Source organism: Diachasma alloeum, unplaced genomic scaffold (assembly GCF_001412515.2).
Source record: "Diachasma alloeum isolate Michigan unplaced genomic scaffold, Dall2.0 Dall_scaffold_00269, whole genome shotgun sequence".
In the NCBI taxonomy this organism is placed as follows: Eukaryota; Metazoa; Arthropoda; class Insecta; order Hymenoptera; family Braconidae; genus Diachasma; species Diachasma alloeum.
This window is the reverse complement of record NW_021680408.1, coordinates 644,059-665,023: the sequence shown is the minus strand read 5'-3', so window position 1 is coordinate 665,023 and position 20,965 is coordinate 644,059. Positions and strand designations below refer to the sequence as shown.

Genomic DNA, 20,965 nt, shown 5'->3' with positions numbered 1-20,965 from the left:
ACAAAAAAAAATTCCCATTCGGATTCAAAATTCAGGCAGTATTAGGGAGTATCTCCGGTTAAAAATTATTTTTGGAGCTAATCAAATTTATTTTTATCTGTTCCACGCATTGAATGGTTTTCAGATTGTTTTTTTTTTTAATGAATGAAAAAATATTAATCCATGCAAAAAAGTGGCAACATCGTCGGTATTTTTTTTTTTTCACCAGGAGCTGGTACCACTGGCTCGAGGGAGCTCCAATCACAACGCTTCATCGCTCTCTCTCAAGAGACGTTTAAATTGACCGCGCTACCCCCACCCGATCAGTACTTGGGACGTTGCTGCTCGTTTGGGCTGCGTGCGCAGAAATTTCATTTTTCAGTACTTTTTTCGCTATTATTAGTAAACAATGCTCCTAGGCGACAATCTTTTTCACTCAAAAAATCATTCCTCACATGTTCTAAATGTGTCTAAAGTTTCATGACTTTGACTGTATTTTTTCCTTGGGTTTTGCTGTTTTTTTGGTGATTTCCATAAGATTACGGGTTAAATGACCACTTTTTCAAAAATTCATAATAAATTAACCATGCTCCCCAGCAGTCTGAAACTTTGCACACACTTTTTCCATCATTTAAAGAATACGTAAAAAAAAGAAAAAAATGGCTGCTTTTTTTCCAACCCTCCCAGTTGGCCCGATTATCCTTAATGAGACGGGTACGGAAAGGCGGCGCCCGCCACCCGGAGCCAGTGGACTCGTGTAGTCGGTTTTTAGCCGCCCTGTTGCCACGTCGTTCGTTTCAGTTCAGACATACTAGGAACGTCGACATCTCTATCACGTGTCGTGTTTAGCGTCTCATAAAAAATGCGAATTTTTTTTTTTACAACATAAATGCTGTTTAATTCGAGAAAAATGGGTGCAGTGTAGATTTTTATTCACGTATAGGGCTCCAATGTGGCAACACCGCGCTAACCGTAACACGGGCGGCGCGTTGCTCACCGAGCCAGTGGACTCAAGTGGGCACCGAACGCCAGTTCAGGAGGGTTAATATTTTGTTTGATTGGTGAAACATTCGCTGAATTGTGTTTTTAGTTCCTATCTCCCAGAAACAAGGTACTGCTTTTAAAAACTGCATGGTCGTAACATGCGTCAGATGGAAAAACTCGCGGAAAAAAATTCCAACTGTCACTCATTCGCTTCCATCACCTGTCTCATTTGACTGACGTTCCACCTGAAAAATAAATTTACGATGGTATTTCTAAAACGAGAACGTGTATATCAGCCAGTGGATTGACGCGTTTGAATGAAATCAAATTCGTCATTTGAAATTTTATTTTTCAATCCAACGCTGTTTTGGTTGAAAATTAATGAATTCGTGTGTTCATTTCGATGCAAATATTTTCATTCGATTGAACGAATAATTAATAATAATTCGTTAATTGCGAATAAATTCTCTGTTGAAATAAAATGAACGATTTGTTTGATTGAGATAAAGTTTATTCAAATTAATTATTTCTCTAGGGGTGCATTGTTAGAAGATTTTTAAATCGATTTGGGGGAAAAATGGTTGTGAAATTTCATGTTTTAGGTAGAATTCAAGGAAATTCGTAAGTATTCAGTGGGAGTGAGATGGACATTTCACAATTTGATTGAATTTTCCATTTTTTCTTGAATTTTTTTGACTTTTATGAATTTTTACAGAATAATTGAGCTGTAAAATGAGGTATTTTGTTGATTCAAACAGAAAATCAATGAAATATTTGATTTTTCAATGACAAGAATTCCTGAAATTTCAGTGGAAATTGAATGCGATAAAAATTTGCGGGATTTGGCACCGAAAATGCCGACGAAAATTTTTAAAAGTGTTGTCAAATATAGTATTCTCTGAATTGTGTTTTTAGTCCTTAGCTTCCAGAACCAAGTGACTGCTTTTCAAAAATGCATGGTTCTAACACGCATTGAACGCAAAAACTCGAAGAAAAAAAATTCTGACTGTCAATCAGTCACTTCCATCGCCTGCCTCACTCGGCTCGAAAAATAACTTTTCGATGGTATTATTAAAGTGAGAACATGTGTGCAAAAGTCAGTGAAATAACGCGTTTGAATGAAATCAAATTCGTTATTTAATTAATAAATCCTTGGATTTATTTCGATGAAAATGTTTTCATTGTATTAAATGAATAATTTATTAATTGCGAATAAATTCTCATCAGTCAGTGAAATGACGCGTGTGAATATCGCTACGCACGCCTCACACAGCGTGAAGCGAGGGGCAGTGAATGCACGGCGAGAAATATTCATATTAGGCACGCGGAGCGTGCCGAAAAGTTCACTTTTCGTCACAGCGTGATGAAAAATTTATTATGCGTCAGGATAAAATTTCTCTAACGTAGAATAAAATTTGATCATCATATATTAAAAGTTTTACTAAAGTTCGGGATAGAAATGAAGAAACGATGACTCATGATACACTTTTATAGAACGGTAGGATTATTTTTATCAAAAAGTTCTCTCGGTGCAGATATAAAGACAAAAAGCGCCCCATGGATTTTTCATAGAAAAAAAAATATATTCAACAACTACATGAATGCTATCGAACCGGCAGTTGGGTGACATATAAATCATACAATACAAATTGCTCTCCCCCCGTCAACATATACAGCTTTCACTCTTGGTAATGAAAAAAAAGTCAACGAATTGTAATTCCGCCTTTTGAAATAGTGCAGTACCAAAAAAACTATCATACAATTTTCATTATTCGATAAATGTCACCGAAATGCGAAGCCGTCTCCTCCAATTAATCAATGGAATTCAGTTTAATTAAAAGTCCTCTAAAATACTTCAAACGAAATGTTGCATTTAATCCCATAAAAGCAGTTCTATTGCCGTAAAATGGATGAATACTTCACATGAAATTGATTTTTTTTTTCAATTTTCCTCTCGACTCTTTATTCGGCACTCGCCCCTCAATTTGCGACTGTGGTAACCGACACACCGCATTTGTATGAAGATAAAAGGAACCGCAAAAACTTGTGTCGATATTTGAATATGCAATTTCTTGCATATCCTCTGATTAGAGGGGGAAAAGAGTTTTAATTTTCAGGGACATGCCACTGATTTTCGGGGATCTATCCCTAATTATTGAGGATGTGGAGCGCTTAAACCTCTAAAAATAGTCCAGGGCCTCTAATTTTTGAGCTACAAATTTTTTTTTTTTTCAAAATTTTCGGAAACATGTGTGGAACAACAATTACGAGCCAGTTTTTTGGAATTCGACTGTTACACAGCTGATTTCGGTTTTTTTCATATAAAAAAATTTACTATTTGTGTAAAAAAATCCAAAAAAAGCAAATTTAGCTATGTAAGAGGTGAATTTAAAAAAAATAGCTCGTAATTGTTATTCCACATATTTTTCCGAAAATTTTGAGAAAAAAAATTGGAGGCCTTGGACTGCTTTTGGCATTTTAAGCGTTTTCGGGCAAACAAACAAAAAAAATTTTTTTTTGCACGAATTTTTCGTTTTCAGATCTATATAACCGATCTTCAACGCATGAAAAGTTTCACTCCAATAACCCACGACTTTTAAAACTCATAGTAATCTTTCCTTAAGAAAGTTTGAGTTTAGTTCATTCAAGTTTTTTATTGATGATTTTTTCATGTTTTGTTTTTCGCCGATTTTCTCGAATAATTCCGCAGATTTTGTGTGCGTTTATTTTTTCCCCAAAAAATATTTCATCGAAAACATCAATAAAACTTATTCTACCTAAGTGTTTGTATGTCGGTAAGTCGCGTTAGACCGACCGATTTATCCTCAAACCTTTCATCGCATTCAGTCTCTCATATGAATAGAAAATCCCAAACAACAAAGAGCTAAAAATTGTTGCCCTAACAGGTAGTGTCAATCCTTTTTTTAAAATTCTCTTTGATCCTATTCGTTACACTTCATTTTCTTTGTCTTCCGTTTTTCCGATTCGCTCGGTTTTAACATTCTATTCACCATCTATTTTTGTATTCATGTGTTTCACTATATTCTCACCCCTTTTTCCGTCCCCAGTGGAATGGTCAGTTCTTCCGTGTTCCGTTTTTCAAAACCATTCATCGTTCATCTCGGACTCACCGAGTATATACCCTGCCAAAAAGAGCCATATCTCACAGTGAATAAAAAGAAATTTACATGAGGCATCGATGCTTTTTTTTTTGTCCAATCTCGTTTTTTTCTTTTGATTTATTTTTGCGGCTTCCATGCCGACATTCACTCGCTTTCGAATTATATCCATCCACATCTGCATTTACTCTATATTTCATTCCCGCTGGGATTCCCGATTCTATGGTATGTTTTGGTTGGCATTCCTATGAAGGAATAAGTAGACTAATTAATTTCATCCGACAGTCTTGACATTCCTGTGATATTTGCCAGCGGGAAAATTGATCATCTAGAATGTCAGGTCCCTTCATTATTCTGGAGGAATTTCCAGCATTCCCGATAATTCGTACGGTGAATAAATAGAGAAAGTTGGGGCGATGTGGTTCAATGGATGACTAATAATGAATTTTAATAATTTATACATCAAACTCACTGGTTCATCAGTGCAAACATGAATCTACACTAGTCAGAATTTATTCAGCCGTGTTTTGGTGTGGTCATAAATTCTGTGATTTGGCTTTACTTCAGGACTGGAAATTATTCAACATCTTTCTGACGATAAATCCGGAGATTTAGAATTTATTAATTTCTCTCACAAAAATTTTTACTCCATAGGAAATATACCCTCAAAGTGCGAATATTTTGCTGAAATTTATTAAATACCTCAAGTGACTCTTCTAGTTGCCTTCTAGAATCGTTTTTTCCAGCCCCCCTCTTACAAGTGGTCATTACCGGTTAGAATGGGTTCTTCGAGGCGTTTACTCGAAGATGTGAAGAGGACAGATTTTTTATTAACATTAAGCATATTTAATTATGTAATTCAATTGCCATCGGCCAGTGAGCGATGGAATCGAACTTTGATGGTAATACCGTTCGGAATGCGCCCAATACCGCCTACCTTGTTTTCATGACTTTTTTGAGCAATGCAGACCAATTGTTATAATTTTTCCCATTTTCATCCTTCGTTTCCATTCTTTGGCTCCATTTTGAGAAAGATTTCACGTGAATAATAATAAATTATCCTGAATTTACCCGATGTTCCAGTGGCCACCGACTACCCCAAACAATCGAGCTGTCACTCGACCGCCCTCTAGCTGCAGAGTCTAGCAGCCCTATAGAAACCCTGGGCGGGATTACCCACGAACTCTGGGCGGAATTACCCACAAACGCGGAGGCTGATAAAATAGCCAATAATAACTGATGAAGATATTTTTCTACTATCGAAAAGGTCGCAATGGATGTGGAAATGTATAACGAACATATATTTCGCACTCCATTCAATTATGGATCAACTGAAAATTTAAACTCTGGGGTCGAAATATTTTAAGAATATGGAAGGAAATGATTTGGATTTTTTTAGCGATGTTTTCAGGGGAGAAAATTAAAAATTTCCATTGAAATTACTTTTTGTCATCAAATATTTGCATAATAGAAAAAGAAAATAATTTTTTTCTCGGCCAGTCGTGAGAAATACTTTTCATTTCAGACAAATAAAATGTCTGAAATGAAAAGTATGCACTCATCACCGATATTGAAAGGCATGAATATCCCTCGATATTTGTCGGAGTGGAGTTGTTGGAATAGCTTTCCCGTTAATTGGATGGATCTCTCAATTAATCGAATAATCGTAATTGTTCCTGTTTAAACAATAAACGTCAGGTACGGCAATTCATGAAACATTCAATCAAATTAAGTCCATCAGTCTGAAGCTGCTACAACGAAAACGCATCTATAATGTTTAAATACATAATATGAAATAGTCAACTGTCGAATGGGAATGGCATGCTAATTCATTGATGAATTAATTATTTCTACTCGAACAAGTGCTGCGGAATAATGGTCAATTATATTATGCAATTATAATGCAGGATGAAAACGTATTTATGTGAATGGAATCGATGGACTCGTTCCAAAAAACCTTCACTATTGAAAAATTTGTGGCTGACATTACCAGTCGGCTGAACAGGTCAATTGCTGGACGGTTAACCCTAGTCTGGTCACCTGACGGGAAAATGCGACTTTAGTCACCTTCGCGGGAGAGAGATCCGATCAATTAGCCCCTCATGTATAGATATTCCAAATTTTCATTTTTTTCCTCATTGAAGTAGTTTTGAAGAAAATTGCGAGCTAATAAGAAACATTTGCTAGTTAGTACTTTTTTAAAATAAATTTTTGAAAAATCACCTCTGAAAAAAGGCGTTATCCCCTCTATTTCATTATTTCCAAAAAATTTTATCACCAATCGATAGCAAATTGAAGATTTTTGCGAGTTAAGAAAAAATCGCCAATGCAATCCTATTATTGTGTAGATTAACAATTCCAATTTCAACTGAAAACCAGAGTTGATGACCAGAGTTTGTAACAGAGATGTGTGACAAGATACGAATGTTTTTTTTTGGCTCAAATGAAAGAGCGGCTCGAAAAATGGCGTGCAGAAGTCTTTAAAGATGACAAATGTCTCTAAAGGTGATGTCTGTCTTCAANTTGAAAACAGACATCATCTTTAGAGACATTTGTCATGTTTAGAGGCCCTAGCACGCCATTTCTCGACCCGCTCTTTCATTTGAGCCCAAAAAAACATTCATATCTTGTCTGACATCGCTGCTACAAACTCGGGTCTCCAACTCGGGCTTTCAATTGAAAATTACCCTACCGTTCTATAAAAGTGTATCATGAGTCATCGTTTCCTCATTTCTGTCCCGAAATTTAGTAAAAATTAATATATGATGATCAAATTTTATTCTACGTTAGAGAAATTTTATCCTGACGCATAATAAATTTTACCCTTCCAGTCCAGTAATTTTTACTCTACCGGCACGGTAATTTTTATTCTTATCAGGATAAGATTTCTCTAACGTAGAATAAAATTTGATCATCATATATTAACTTTTACTAAATTTCGGGGTAGAAATGAGGAAACGATGACTCATGATACACTTTTACAGAGCGGTAGGATAATTTTTATCAAAAATTTCTTTCCGTGTACTGGTGAGAAGTAATTTTTTTTTGGGTGCAGAAATTGACCTGTTTATCCTACACTCCTTGCAAAATTGGATGAAATGACGGTTGTGCTCAGTACAACTATAGTGTTACCGCAATTTCCACTTGTTTTCAAGTCGAAACCCTCGAGGATCGTTCAGCAATCCCATTGTTATTATTGTTGTCATTGTGATTGATGGTAAAAACCGTTCGAGTCGCGCTGGTACATTTCTCCTATAAATAATTGAAAAAAAGATTGATAAATATTCCACTCAAACTAATTGAAATTGGTTACACCACAACGTCCGAGATATATTGATTCGTACTACTGGAGTACGTGCCAAAAACCTCTCACTGCTCATGTACCGTAACGTTTTCGATAACAAAATTGAAGAGTGCAACTCTTAAAATGGTCCCTTGGCGTTGGTTTCAAACACATTTGAATATATGTGGTATCATGTTATGTACTTAAAATAGTGAGTGAGAGATATTCATTTCCCACACTTCCGAAGTATCGCGCCACAGCGCTACTCCCAAAGGGACTGCGCTGTGCAACTTGACTCGGCCTCCAACTCAGAGCTTCAAACATTGTTAATGCTTCTGACTGATTAATCGCATAATTAACGAGCTTCTCCTCTGGATTGGCGACTAATCAAGAAATCGATAATTCATGTGAAAATTACGAAAAAACTGGGGCGAACACCTGAGGTAACACACGGGGCGAAAGAAATTGGGGAAAAATTACCGAAGAAGGTAATTATGGAGCGGAATCCATTCTTCCATTTTTTTCACCCTGTGTAGCACCCAAAAAAAATATACTGCTCACCGGTGTCGACCGGTACTTGAAGGAAGTCCAGTTGTGGAAAGTTGAAATATCCGGTACACTTTTTGGAAATTTTTATTGAATATGGAATAAGGAATTTTGTCATTGGACATTCAGAATTCCGTGGAGAAATCAAAGCGACCTGTAAATTTCAGTTCTATTTTTTCCTGAAAATAAATAGAAAACCAGAAAATTCTGATAAATATATTTTTGAATTGTCGGGAAAGTGGCGCTGAATGCGATTTAAGCGGAAAAAAATTAAGAAATTTCAGATCTCACCGGAAATTCGTTGTAGAGAAATCTTATCCTGATAAAAATTACCGTGCCGGTAGAGTAAAAATTACTGGACTGGAAGTGTAAAATTTATTATACGTCAGGATAAAATGTCTCTTACGTAGAATAAAATTTGATCATCATATATTAATTTTTACTAAATTTCGGGATAGAAATCAAGAAACTATGACTCATGATACACTTTTATAGAACGGTAGGGTAATTTTTATCAAAAATTTCTCTCCGTGTAATAACGTGATGAATCATATAAAATCTATCAAATTCTCAGGTGCGCAGTGCGCGCCTTCCATCTCGTTGTGAGAAATCCAAATGAAAGCATTTAATTATCTCTGCGACCCTCCATATTTCGAGATAATCAACTAATCGCAATGATGACTCATTGACGCAGAAATTGGCCAAACCGTGGATGCAAAATAATATGTTCAGAGATGTTATGATCCATTTTCGCAAACACAATTCGCCAAACAGGGCGTGCGAAAACCCCACACGTGGTATGTGTGAATTGAGTCAACGCCAATAGCCCATGTGGACAATGACTGCGATCGTATTTCCTATTATCATCGTTATAACCATTAAAATTATGTAACAATTATTTCCCCGCTATTGTGCACCTGCGAGGAAACTCATTACTTGTTTACAAGCGCCCGAGTAATGTACACGCTTTTCATTTTATTTGAAACTGAATAATGGAGAAATGGAGAAGATAAAAGTATAAAAAAAGATGGAACGGGTGACACTTGAGAAACCAGGACTATCTGCCACGTCATGCGAGTGCTATTATATTCCCACGGGAGTCCATCGAGCCGTGCCGTACGCTGACGTTGTCTCTATCGTTTGCCATTTTCCTCCCCTTCTACTCCCCCTTTTTATTCTACCATCACCCTACTGTCAGACCCTATGACGATTCAACCCATGTTCCCACTCGGATAACATAAATTTTTTTTCTAGGGTAACCATGAAGCGGATTGTTCTCGTCTTTTGCAGTTGGAGAACATGTTTGTACGATTAAAGGCAGACCGCGGTGAATTTCGAAAGTCCATCGATTTTGTTACAGTAAAGCTGAGAGCTGACAGTCCGGAAAAATTGAAATTTCGTGGACAGTTGATTAGCAGTTTTTAGAAGAGCGAAATTGCGTTCTATTTGAAGTCGTATGAGTAGGATTGGCTGAAAAATTTTTATTTTATTTTTTTATTATGCAAATATATAATAACAAGTATTTTCAACAGAAATTTTCAATTGTCTCTCGTGCAAACATCATTTAAAAAATCCAACAACTCCATTCTGACAAATATCGAGGGATATTCATGCCTTTCAATATCGGTGATGAGTGCGTACTTTTCATTTCAGACAAATAAATTGTCTGAAATGAAAAGTGTTTCTCAGGACTGGCCGAGAAAAAATTTTCTTTTTCTATTATGCAAATATTTGATAACAACAAGTAATTTCAACAGAAATTTTCAATTGTCTCCCGTGCAAACATCATTAAAAAAATCCAAATCATTTCCTACCGAATTCTCAAAATATTTCGACTCCAGAGTTTAAGATTTTTCAAATTTTCAGTCGGTCCATAATTGAATGGAGTGCGAAATATATGTTCGTTATACATTTCCACATCCATTGCGACCTTTTCGATAGCAGAAAAATATCTTCATCAGTTATTATTGGCTATTTTATCAGCCTCCGCGTTTGTGGGTAATTCCGCCCAGAGTTTGTGGGTAATGCCGCCCAGGGTTTCTATAGGGCTGCTAGACTCTGCAGCTAGAGGGCGGTCGAGTGACAGCTCGATTGTTTGGGGTAGTCGGTGGCCACTGGAACATCGGGAAAATTCAGGATAATTTATTATTCACGTGAAATCTTCCTCCAAATGGAGCCAAAGAATGGAAACGAAGGATGAAAATAGGAAAAATTATAACAGTTGGTCTGCATTGCACAAAAAAGTCATGAAAATAAGGTGGGCGGTATTGAAGGCATGTTGGGCGGTATTAACCTCAAAGTTCGATCCCACCACTCACTGGCCCCTGACAATTGAATTACACAATTAAATATGTTTAATATTAATAAAAAATCTGTCCTCTTCACATCTTCGAGTAAACACGTCGAAGAACCCCTTCTAGATCAGAAGTTATTTTTTTTTGAGTGCAGAAAGCCGAATTCAAGTTCCTATAATGCCATCGCTCAGTCCTCTCGGGGTAATAAAATAGTCTGTACAATTCTCAAATAAATTTCTCTTCGTGTACGGGATAAAGCTGCACTCGGGGAACAAATTGCTGAAAGCCACTGGATTTATTCCCTCCGGATCCAAATTGGTGGATTGGAGGGGTATTTAGTTGGAATTCAACGGAAATCGAAACAAGTGGTGGAGTCAATCGAATTATTTGTAGACATAGCGTGAATATTCCAATTCCTACATACATCCTGTGTCTTAATATCAGCTCCATTGGAAGATGTTTCCAAAAGAGGCTAATTTGATTATTTTTATTTCTTTACCCTCTTCAATCAAAGTTTCTTCACTTTTTCCCATCATTTGCTTACTTATATTGTTCTAAACTTTACACTTAGAAAAACCTAAATGTAAATCCCGTCTAAGGACTCGTCTTTTACGCTTTCTGAAGATTTTTTTGCCCTTCAAGTTGAAGCGTAAATTACACTCAAAATCACCGTAAATTACGGTTACATAACTGTAATTTACGATTTCGTATTCGTAAATTTCGATGATCGTTTTCCGTATTTTACTTTTAATAATTAACGACGAAGAACAAAAACGAGAAATCGTTGAATTTACTTTACACTGATAAAACAAGAGATATTTCGAAATTAAGAAATTAATTTTTGATGAAATTTCTTTAATAAAGTTAACCATATTCTTTAAGAAAATTTCTATCATGAATCCTATAAATATATCCAGACGAGTCTCATATTCCCGGTTTACACCTTTATGAGAATATTTTTATAAGGCCATGAAATGTCGGAAAGTTCATTAATGGGGAAATTCCAGTCGGAACGAAATTGGAGAAGTTTTTAATTTATAAGAATTTATAAGTTGAAAACTAATTCAATTGAATAGTGAATAATTGAATGAAATTCGCACGCTTGAAGTGGAGTTATTCATTCGAAAATCATGATCATCATTCTTAATTCTTAGATTTTATTTATGATGTTCTTTTCCGTGGGTGCATGCAGGAAAAAAATACCCGAAAAATTACGGTGCCTGCACAGTAAAGGGTTTTATTCCCCCTAGTGAGACTCAGGCGATTTCAAGAACAGACTAGATTATCCTATAAAAAAATATTCCAGAATATACTGAAGCTAAAATATTTTTTGTCTGATTTAACAAAAAAATTCCACTCCTGAACCAACATTCAATCCTCCGCAACCTTTGCACTGTTTCGTTTATGGAGATATTACCACCCTATATGTCGGATATTACAGAAAATATTTGTAATGAAAGAGGATGAAACACATTTTATTTTTTTTCCACACGTGTACCCAGACGAGTCTCATATTCCGGGTTCATACCTTTATGAGAACATTTTCATAGAACAATGAAATGTCGGAAACTTCACTAATGGGTTCGAATGAAATTGGAGAAGTTTTTAATTGATAATAATTCATAAATTGCGAACTTATTCAATTAAATAGTAAATAATTGAATAAACAATCTGCGTGTGTTTGATTCGACTAAAAATTTCGGGTTTCACTCATGAACCAACATTCAATCCGCCGCAACCTTCGAAGTGCTTCAGTTATAAAGATATCACTGGTCAACATGTTGAAAAGATATTATAGAAAATACTTCTAATGAAAGAGGATAAAACACATTTTATTTTTTCCCACGCATGTACCCAGACGAGTCTCATATTCCCGGTTCATACCTTTATGAGAACGTTTTCATAGGACAATGAAATGTTGGAAACTTCATTAATGTGGAAATTCCAGTTCGAACGAAATTGGAGAAGTTTTTAATTGATAATAATTCATAAATTGCGAACTTATTCAATTAAATGGTGAATAATTAAGTGAAATTGTTCGGATTAATTTGGAATTATTCATTTGAAAATGATGACCATTGTCAACATCATTATCGAAAATGTAAAGTACGTGTCATTTAATATTCTTCCGAATATCATTCCGAGCTGTCCCTAACCGAAGTTCTTATATTTTTCTGATGTTGTTCCTGTCTATGGATGTACGGAGGTAAAGGATTTTATTCTCCCTAGTGAAGCCCAAACGATTGCAAGAGCAGAGTAGATTACTCTGTAAAAAATATTCCAGGATATGCGGAAGCTGCCCTGCGTGCGTCTGATTCCATTAAAAATTGCGCATTTCACTCATGAACCAACATTCAATCTGCCGCAACCTTTGAAGTGCTTCGTTTATGGAGATTACTGGTCAACATGTTGGATATTATAGAAAATATTCATAACGAAAGAGGACGAAACAAACGTTTCATTTTTTCCTACACGTGTACCCAGACGAGTCTCATTTCCCAGTTCATACATTTATAGAAACATTTTCATACACAGAGAGAAATTTTCGATAAAAATTATTTTACCGTTCTACAAAAGTGTATCATGAGTCATCGTTTCCCCATTTTTATCCCGAAATTTACTAAAAATTAATATATGATGATCAAATTTTATTCGACGTTAGAGGAATTTTATCCTGATAAAAATAAAAATTACCGTGCCGGTAGAGTAAAAATTACTGTACCGGTGGACTGGAAGGGTAAAATTTATTATGCGTGAGGATAAAATTTCTCTAACGTAGAATAAAATTTGAACATCATAGATTAATTTTTACTAAATTTCGGGATAGAAATGAGGAAACGATGACTCATGATACACTTTTATAGAACGGTAGGATAATTTTTATCAAAAATTTCTCTCCGTGTAGGACAATGAAATGTCGGAAACTTCATTAATGGGGAAATTCCATTCGGAACGAAATTGAACGAATGGAAGTTTTTCATTGATAACAATTCATAAACTGACAATTCATAATTTATTCAATAATTCATAATTTGCGACAAATCTAATACACAATGCGAATTCATAGTAAATTAGTATTGTCAAGTTTTTTTTCAACATCACATTTTTTAATCTCTTATTCTTCTGCAAATGTTTATTACATTCCTCGAAAATTCTCATCAAGTGACAGTTCCTCTGGAATTCCAAGGAGTTTCTTAATAATGAATTTCGTTTCAATAGCTAAGTGGTAAAACGGTACAAGTCAATTTTGCATATTGACTAGTTTTCAATGAATATCTCTGAATCTAAGGGAGATGGCAAAATTTTTGTTATAACCTTTTTTGTAGAGCCGATTGAGAGCTACAACAAATATAATCACGAAAATTCTCGTATCTCCGTTAGATTCTGAAATATTCCTCAAAAACTCAACTGGGAGATGAGTCAACTTAAACCGTTTTACCACTTCGCTACTGATTTCAATTAAACCACGAAAATTCATAGAAATCAGAAATGATCAGGTGAATATATTTTCGTATTTCTATTTATTAAAAAAAATTCGCGTAATCTGGTACTTAAGGTTCATCTTTTCATTGCAAATTCAAGTAGTTGGGAGAATTTTCATCTTCCTGCTACTCAGAAAAATTGGACTTCCATTCAATTTTCAGTGACATTCGAAATCTCATGACCCTCTAACCCAATTGAATTCAACGTAGGTGTTCTAAAAATTGCAACTGTTCATTAAATTTAAATTCTCTTCCACCAGTTCACATGTCCCCAGCAAATGACATCTTCCGACATTGTCAGAAATTTCTTGAACTTTCCGTCACAGCGTCATCTGAATTTTCGATGTTGGGAGGTTGAATTCAATTTCAAATGAAAGCGTTCACTTAATTTGTCATTCATCTTGAAAATTCAAAAAAATTGGGTTCGTCATGTTGAATCATCATTGATTTTTCAATGAAAGCTTGAATTGCCAAACTCATCGTCAAAACTGAACATCACATACAATTTAATTTTCAATAGATTGAGAATTGAGAGAAGTTGTTGCATAAATTGTCAAAATTTTCGAAGTGTTTCAGTGCCGTATGGGTCTGAAAATCGAGAATGACTTGAATATTCAAGAAATTAACTGATTTGTCAATGAAGAAATATCCAGAAAATTCACGTAACTTTGTCGTTGTTAAAAACTTCAAGCTTTGTCACTCGAAATTTCACGAGTAATTTTCCAACAGTAGAGGAATGTCAAAACTTCAAAACAAAAACAACAAAATAAGTTTTCCAACACTGACATTTCTCCACTAATAACTACGACCCCAGCAGTCCTCCATTCACGAAAGACATTACAAAATTCCTCAAAAAACTGAAAGAAAAGTATAACCTACTTTCCAAAAAGCTTCGCAGCAAAAACGAATGTCTAAATTTCACACACCTTTTGCAGACATTTTTCAGACACTAAAAAACGTCTCAATAAAATCAGCAGTGAAGTGGTAAACGGAGATGAGTCGACTTATCTCCCAGTTGAGTTTTTGAGGAATATTTCCAAATCTAAGGGAGATAGCGAAATTTTCGTGATTATATTTGTTGCAGCACTCAATCGGCTCCACAAAAAAGTTTATAACAAAATTTTGCTATCTCCCTTAGATTCCAAGATATTGATTGAAAACTGGTCGATAGTCAAAATTGACGTAGTGGACGTTGGGGTAAAATGGACAGTTTTGACTTTTAAAAAAATGTTAATGACAGGTTCAAATGTTGATGAAATTCGATAATTTTTGTTTTAATGCAAAGAACATTTCTTTCCCTTTGTAATCCGCCTAAACTGAGCTCAATCGATAAATTTGTTTCTGAGTTATAAGTAATTTAAGAAAAGTCCAAAGTGTCCATTATACCCCATCCTCCCCTATCTCCTTATACGACTTCTCCACTGAAATGAAAATTTGTCTAAATTTCAAGCATGACTTAAGATGTTTAGTCCCCTCTCATCTGAAATCCATGAAAATTTTCATTTTATTTACATGATTTTTAATGTTTAAAAACTCTACACAGACGTTTGTCCACACAACGCGTGTGAAATTCAGCCATTTATTTTTATAAAAAGCTCTGTGTTATAATAAGCCCTTGAACATCGAAATTCCCCGGAATAAGGATGAATAATCACCTAGTGTTGGCGGCAGTATCCTTGTCCTTGAACTTAATAAACCCACTCTTTTGTCCCACGCACCCTCAATCCCCCGAGAACCATGTGTCTGACCCAACTTTATAAACCACAAACACCAGTCAAGCAAAATCCCTCATGCCCATCAGTGCAAAAATATAACCGTCCATTATTTACCGACGGAAAACTTGGCAACGACCTTGATGCGAACGGTTTCGCGTGTTTAGCTGATTCCGCGGGGAGAGCTATCAAACCGGGAAAGCTGTTCCGACCGCACGGCTAAGCTCACCGCGGTGAGCATCAACTCTGACCGAGTGTCGCTCTGGTGGGTCGAAGCTCGCGCAAGCTCCCTCGTTGAAGCGTGGCGCGCATCGCGGGTTATGGTGGGGGCAAAGGGACAGATGTATCATGGAAGAATTGAGGGAGAAATAGGGCCAAGGAGGAGGGAAGAGTGAGGTTTGATGCGAGGTAAATGCGGAATGAGAGTTGGCGGGGAGGGGGGGGGGTTACCTGAGGACTTTACAAGCTGAGGAGATACCCAGCGCAGGGTGTGTTTGTTTATTAAATGTGTTCACCTCGCACTCTGTCCCTGAAACTCTCCTGCCGTCTCTGTTGCGCATTACTCTTCGAAGTATCGAGGATTCTACACCATTCGTCACTTTGCGGAGTCCGAAGGAGGGGGGCTGCTTTGATGGAGTGAGAGTGGATGGGGGGGGAGGCTTTTTGAAAGTCGAAAGTTTCTGGGATGAAGGGAATTTTTTTATTTTTGCTCAACGATTTCTGAAGACTCATTCAGTTTTAATGGAATGTGGGATACATTTGCGTTGATTTATGTGCAGAAGTATGGAGGAGTGATGGGGAATATGAAGTCTGGGGAGTTGGATTCCTGGAGTGGAATCAGAAATTAAAGTGGTATATAGTCGAGGAAGGCGACTTGATATCTACCACTTACTCCTACCAAAAAAGCTGAGGTGTTTCGCCCGCAGAAGCCAATTAGGTATCATTTGATCATTTGCAAATAACACATCAATTCGACACGTACACATCGCGCTGTGACACATATTTCGGATTTTATGTAAATTTGAAAACACAAGAGTCATATTCACCTGCCTGTATTTGAATCCGAATAAATATCAAAGCAAATTCGAATGCCTGCGGAAAAGATTTATTGATCTGGATTTTCGACGACAGGTAGAAACGTTAAGTCATTGTATCGTTTGTAATTCGGATTATTTGAGGGGTGTTGTGTACAACGTTAAACTGTAATTGATTTAGGAAGTGGCACTCGATTGTATTTTTTTGGAGTGAATTACGGACCAATTCACGTAATCCGCAAGGGGGAATCGTTTTCCGGCAATTTTTATAGGAATGGAAGAGAAGAAATCTGAAACGTTCAGTGAATTCTCAGGTTCATCACCGAACAAAATACGAAATTGTCACGTCATTTTTCCCGAAGAAGTAAAATCTTACAGAAACTTGCCGACTTATTAGCACGGAGAGAAATATTCAATAAAAATTACGTATCTTTTCCGTAATTCCGGAGCGAAATGTGGTTGTAGGAAATTTTACGGAACTGGCACGGAATTTTTCCAGAGCGTTCCGTAATTTTTATAAAATTACGATACCGTCACTTAAATTTTCTGAGTCGATTCCGTAATCGATGAGCGAACTGTGAGTTCCGTAATTTTTACTGAACATTTATCTCCGTGTGCCTCCAAAATAAAAAATTCTTGAACGTTCAACAATTTTTATGAAGCTGGTGAGTTATTTCTACGTTCCGTTCCGTGAAATTTCTCAATCGTTGGGGAAAAATTACGGAACGACTTGTTGTTCCCACAGCGGTGAGTCATCAGACGGGCGGTTAATTTTTACGGAACAAATCGTAGAATTTACGTGGCGATTCGTACAATTTCAGTTCGACTCACACTTTTTATTGAATTTTACTTCACTCGCAGATTACCTTTCGAAACGTAATTTTTACGTTTTTTTTCTGGTAATTTTTATTGAATTTTTCTCTCCGTGAGGGTTAATCAGGTGCCCCCAAACGAGAACAAAAAAAACTAGTGAAGAAGTTACTTTTCTCACACGTCACAATATTAAAATGTTTGAATTAATTCATTAGCTCTTTAATATCTGAAAAATATCCACAATAATGACAGAAATTTAAACCCCAGTTTTCCCAGTGCAGTCATGGTACCCCTTCACAGACAAGTTATCACACTTTGCTATTAAAGTCATGACAGTAAGTAATAGAAAGCCTTCAGTGCCAACTAAAACGCTATCTAAATCAGTGTCCACTGCGTACTTCTCGCAATCCTTATCACTTTAAATTAAATAGTTTCCGACAAAAACACATGTAACCTTATTACGTACATTAGTAATTGGATGAAGAAAACTACGATCAACACGACGAGATCTGCAATTAGCAAATTACAATCCAATGAATGCTGGTGCGCTCGGCTCTCACGCCAACTGTGTATATGAATGGAAGCTTGATGCTTTCGGATTCACGGATACACACACTCGTGATATCAAATGGGAATTAACGAATCCTGGTGACAATCCCCCGGGAACAATTCATGATTGGAAAATGAATAAGTATTGGGATAAATATTGAGGGAAAAAACATGGATGGGAATGAATTAGTGATTGTTACACGGAAATATGAATAGGATTATTCCAACCCGATAAATGTCTTTTCATTGTTGATTAATAAGAGAAAAGAAAACTGGCCCAGCGTTGAAGTAAAATCTAAAGAGTAAAACTCTTAGAATTAGGATTTTTCTCCTTTTTTCCCTATATTATAATTATTCCCAACCAGTGATAGGCATATCAATCAATCATACACGGAGAGAAATATTCAATAAAAATTACGTATCTTTTCCGTAATTCCGGAGCGAAATGTGGTTGTAGGAAATTTTACGGAACTGTCACGGAATTTTTCCGGAGCGTTTCGTAATTTTTATCTGAATCTCCTGTGAAAAATTACGATACCGTCACTTAAATTTTCCGAGTCGATTCTGTAATCGGTGAGTGAATTGTGAGTTCCGTAATTTTTACTGAACATTTCTCTCCGTGTAATTACCCGTTAAATTGTGAAGCTGTCAATTTTTAACACAAATCTTAAAATTTTAAATATTAAAGTAATCATCCATTTGTATATTTAAATTTGGAAATATTCTATCAACCAATAATTTAGGTAGGGAGATTGACGATTATTTGGATAATCGAAAATCAAGTACCTAAAGTTAGAATTAGCTTGGTAACTAGAAAATTACATTTCACTGTTATCAAATATTTTATTCACCACCAATCGAAAAATTCAGTTTATAAATTCTATTCTATTGCCAAAATCTAATATTATTGCCTGTCCCTGTTCCCACCCAAATTTCAATTCACCCGTCAACTTATCGTCATTTCATTATTTTTTTTTCAAAGCATGCAGCGGAGTGTCGGAACCTTTGATATTTTCCCCCACTCCGTAGCCCCAAAATTTACTGCGGAAGTTCCTCAAGATGAGATCAATAAAATTAAGCTAAAGTTCTTGTATTTTTCCCTCGATATAGAGCCAAAAGGACCTAAAACTCGACTCGACTCTTTTCAGTAATTTTCCCTCAACTTTTTTTTTTTATTTCATTGGTTTTATCGAAGTAATTCTCGATTTGAAACCCCTCCTCTAGCCTGCCTCCCCTCCTTTCTTTTTCTCTCATTATTATCTGGGGTATCATGGCCGTCTTACTGTGCCCCATTCGAGCTAGGACTGCACGGGAAACCATGTAAAACCCCAGTCGCTCAGCCGGCCGATTGTGCAGAGCCCTAATATACCCATCTGTCACACTGACTAGATGGAGACACTAGGCCACTACACCGTACCTACCGTCCGCAATTTTAGTGCGAGCGAGGTGTTCTTAAGCGGTCACCCATCCAAGTACTAAACCAGCTCAACGCTGCTTAGCTTGGATGTCCGCCGGAGCAACACCTCACCCACCTAACCATTACAGTCGGTTCTTTTCCCTTAACTTTTTTTCACGTAAAATATTCCGTCAGTGTATTTCAATCCCCCTCGAGATACTAATCTAAAAAAGCATTTCTCTCCGTGCATATTCGATTAATCTCATTCTATCTGTATCCCTCGGATACATTTTGACCAGAGGGAAGTATGTATTGAACTCAATGAAGCCAAAACGGTGGTACTAGATAAGGGACACATAACTCTGGGTACATATGATGCTGTAAAATGTCACTCTCCAACGGACACAAACTAATTTCCTGTATATAAACGGAAGAGGGTACACCAAGTTGATTCTATCGGAGCTGACGCCAAAGCGGCACGGTGAGAGCCGTGTGAGGAAAGGAGTGAGAGAGGGAGAGAGAAAAGCTGTTTGGTGTTTTGTTGAAGGCTATCCAACGTCCGGTTAGTAGTGTCTATTGTTTTTACGGTTTAAAGCGTTTCAGTTTTAGTATCGGAGTATGTAACGGTGTTGAATGTATTGTTATGGTTGGCTGCTTGAACTCAGTGGACTGGTGGAAATGGAGACTCGGAATTTGATATCTTAGGATAATGAAACACCAAGTAGACTGCCCAGAAATGTTGTTGTTGTTTGTCTTCTGATATCAGAACAAATGTTGGTGAACCGAGGGGGTAATCGAAGCGGAATTTACTGACACCGCGACCTCGAGAGGAAGTCGATTTTATGTGCTTCCGGCGGGATTTCAGTAGAGAGTTTTGCCCATCTAAATTTTAGCCAATAGAATTGCAGTATTCGACTGTTATTAATATTTAGCTAAATAACACGGTATTCAACTGATAATTTTTGGTAATTTCATTGATTATTTTTCCAACCCAAATATCGGGCAATATAATTGGCCCATTCGACATCACGTGGTACAATAGCTACAGCGTTTTCAACTGATAATTTTCTGATAATTTTCTCTGTTAGTTGCTATATAAAAAATAAAACATCATGCAGTCGAATTAACCCCTCGTCAAACTGACAGATTGAATTCAATTGTGTCGTTCTGTTAATTATACAATTTTCGTTTCTCAATTGTGAGTTTCGTCTCATGGTCCAATTATATTGCCCGACATTTGGATTGGAAAAATAATCCCCCGAATACCACACGAGCTTCAAAATTAATCGGGCATTTTCCTCAAGGTTCCCTGCATACAACAGAAGTCGTCAAGTTTGTTTGCAACGAACCTATCGGAAAATACCCGATGATTTTGAAGCTCTTGTGGTATTACAAGTGATAATTTCAACTGATAATTTTTGATAAATTCATAATTTTCGTTGATATCACCTGCCATAATTCGCCAGAATCAAAAATGGTAATCTTATGAATAGTTAAGCCACGGGCGCTGAATACGAGTGCTGTAATTCTCAATTAACGAGTGCCAATGAACAAAGAATGCCTTCAAGTATTACGTTTCTCACCCACGGACTTTATTCCAATATTGAACGACAATGCTGTCTGGGTATGGGTATTCTCTCTGGAAATGGAGACAGAATCCAATAACTCTTCATTACACTCACTACTTTGAAGTGCTGCAATTCTATTTGCACGATGAGATGACAAAAAAAATTGTTGTCCACTGTTTCATGATACCTTATGCAAAAGGATATTA

The 20,965-nt window shown here is 36.4% G+C and overlaps 1 protein-coding gene across 1 annotated transcript in view; it reads right to left on the bottom strand.

Annotated features, from left to right (window-relative positions):
- LOC107037704 (cubilin) overlaps positions 1 to 15,629 on the bottom strand; it is a 66,869-nt gene extending 51,240 nt beyond the window's left edge. Inside the window, exon 1 of the mRNA XM_015256386.1 lies at positions 15,343 to 15,629. The gene's annotated coding sequence lies outside the window, so the exon portion shown is untranslated. The remainder of the gene's footprint in view (positions 1 to 15,342) is intronic.
- Between the last annotated feature and the right edge of the window lie 5,336 nt (positions 15,630 to 20,965).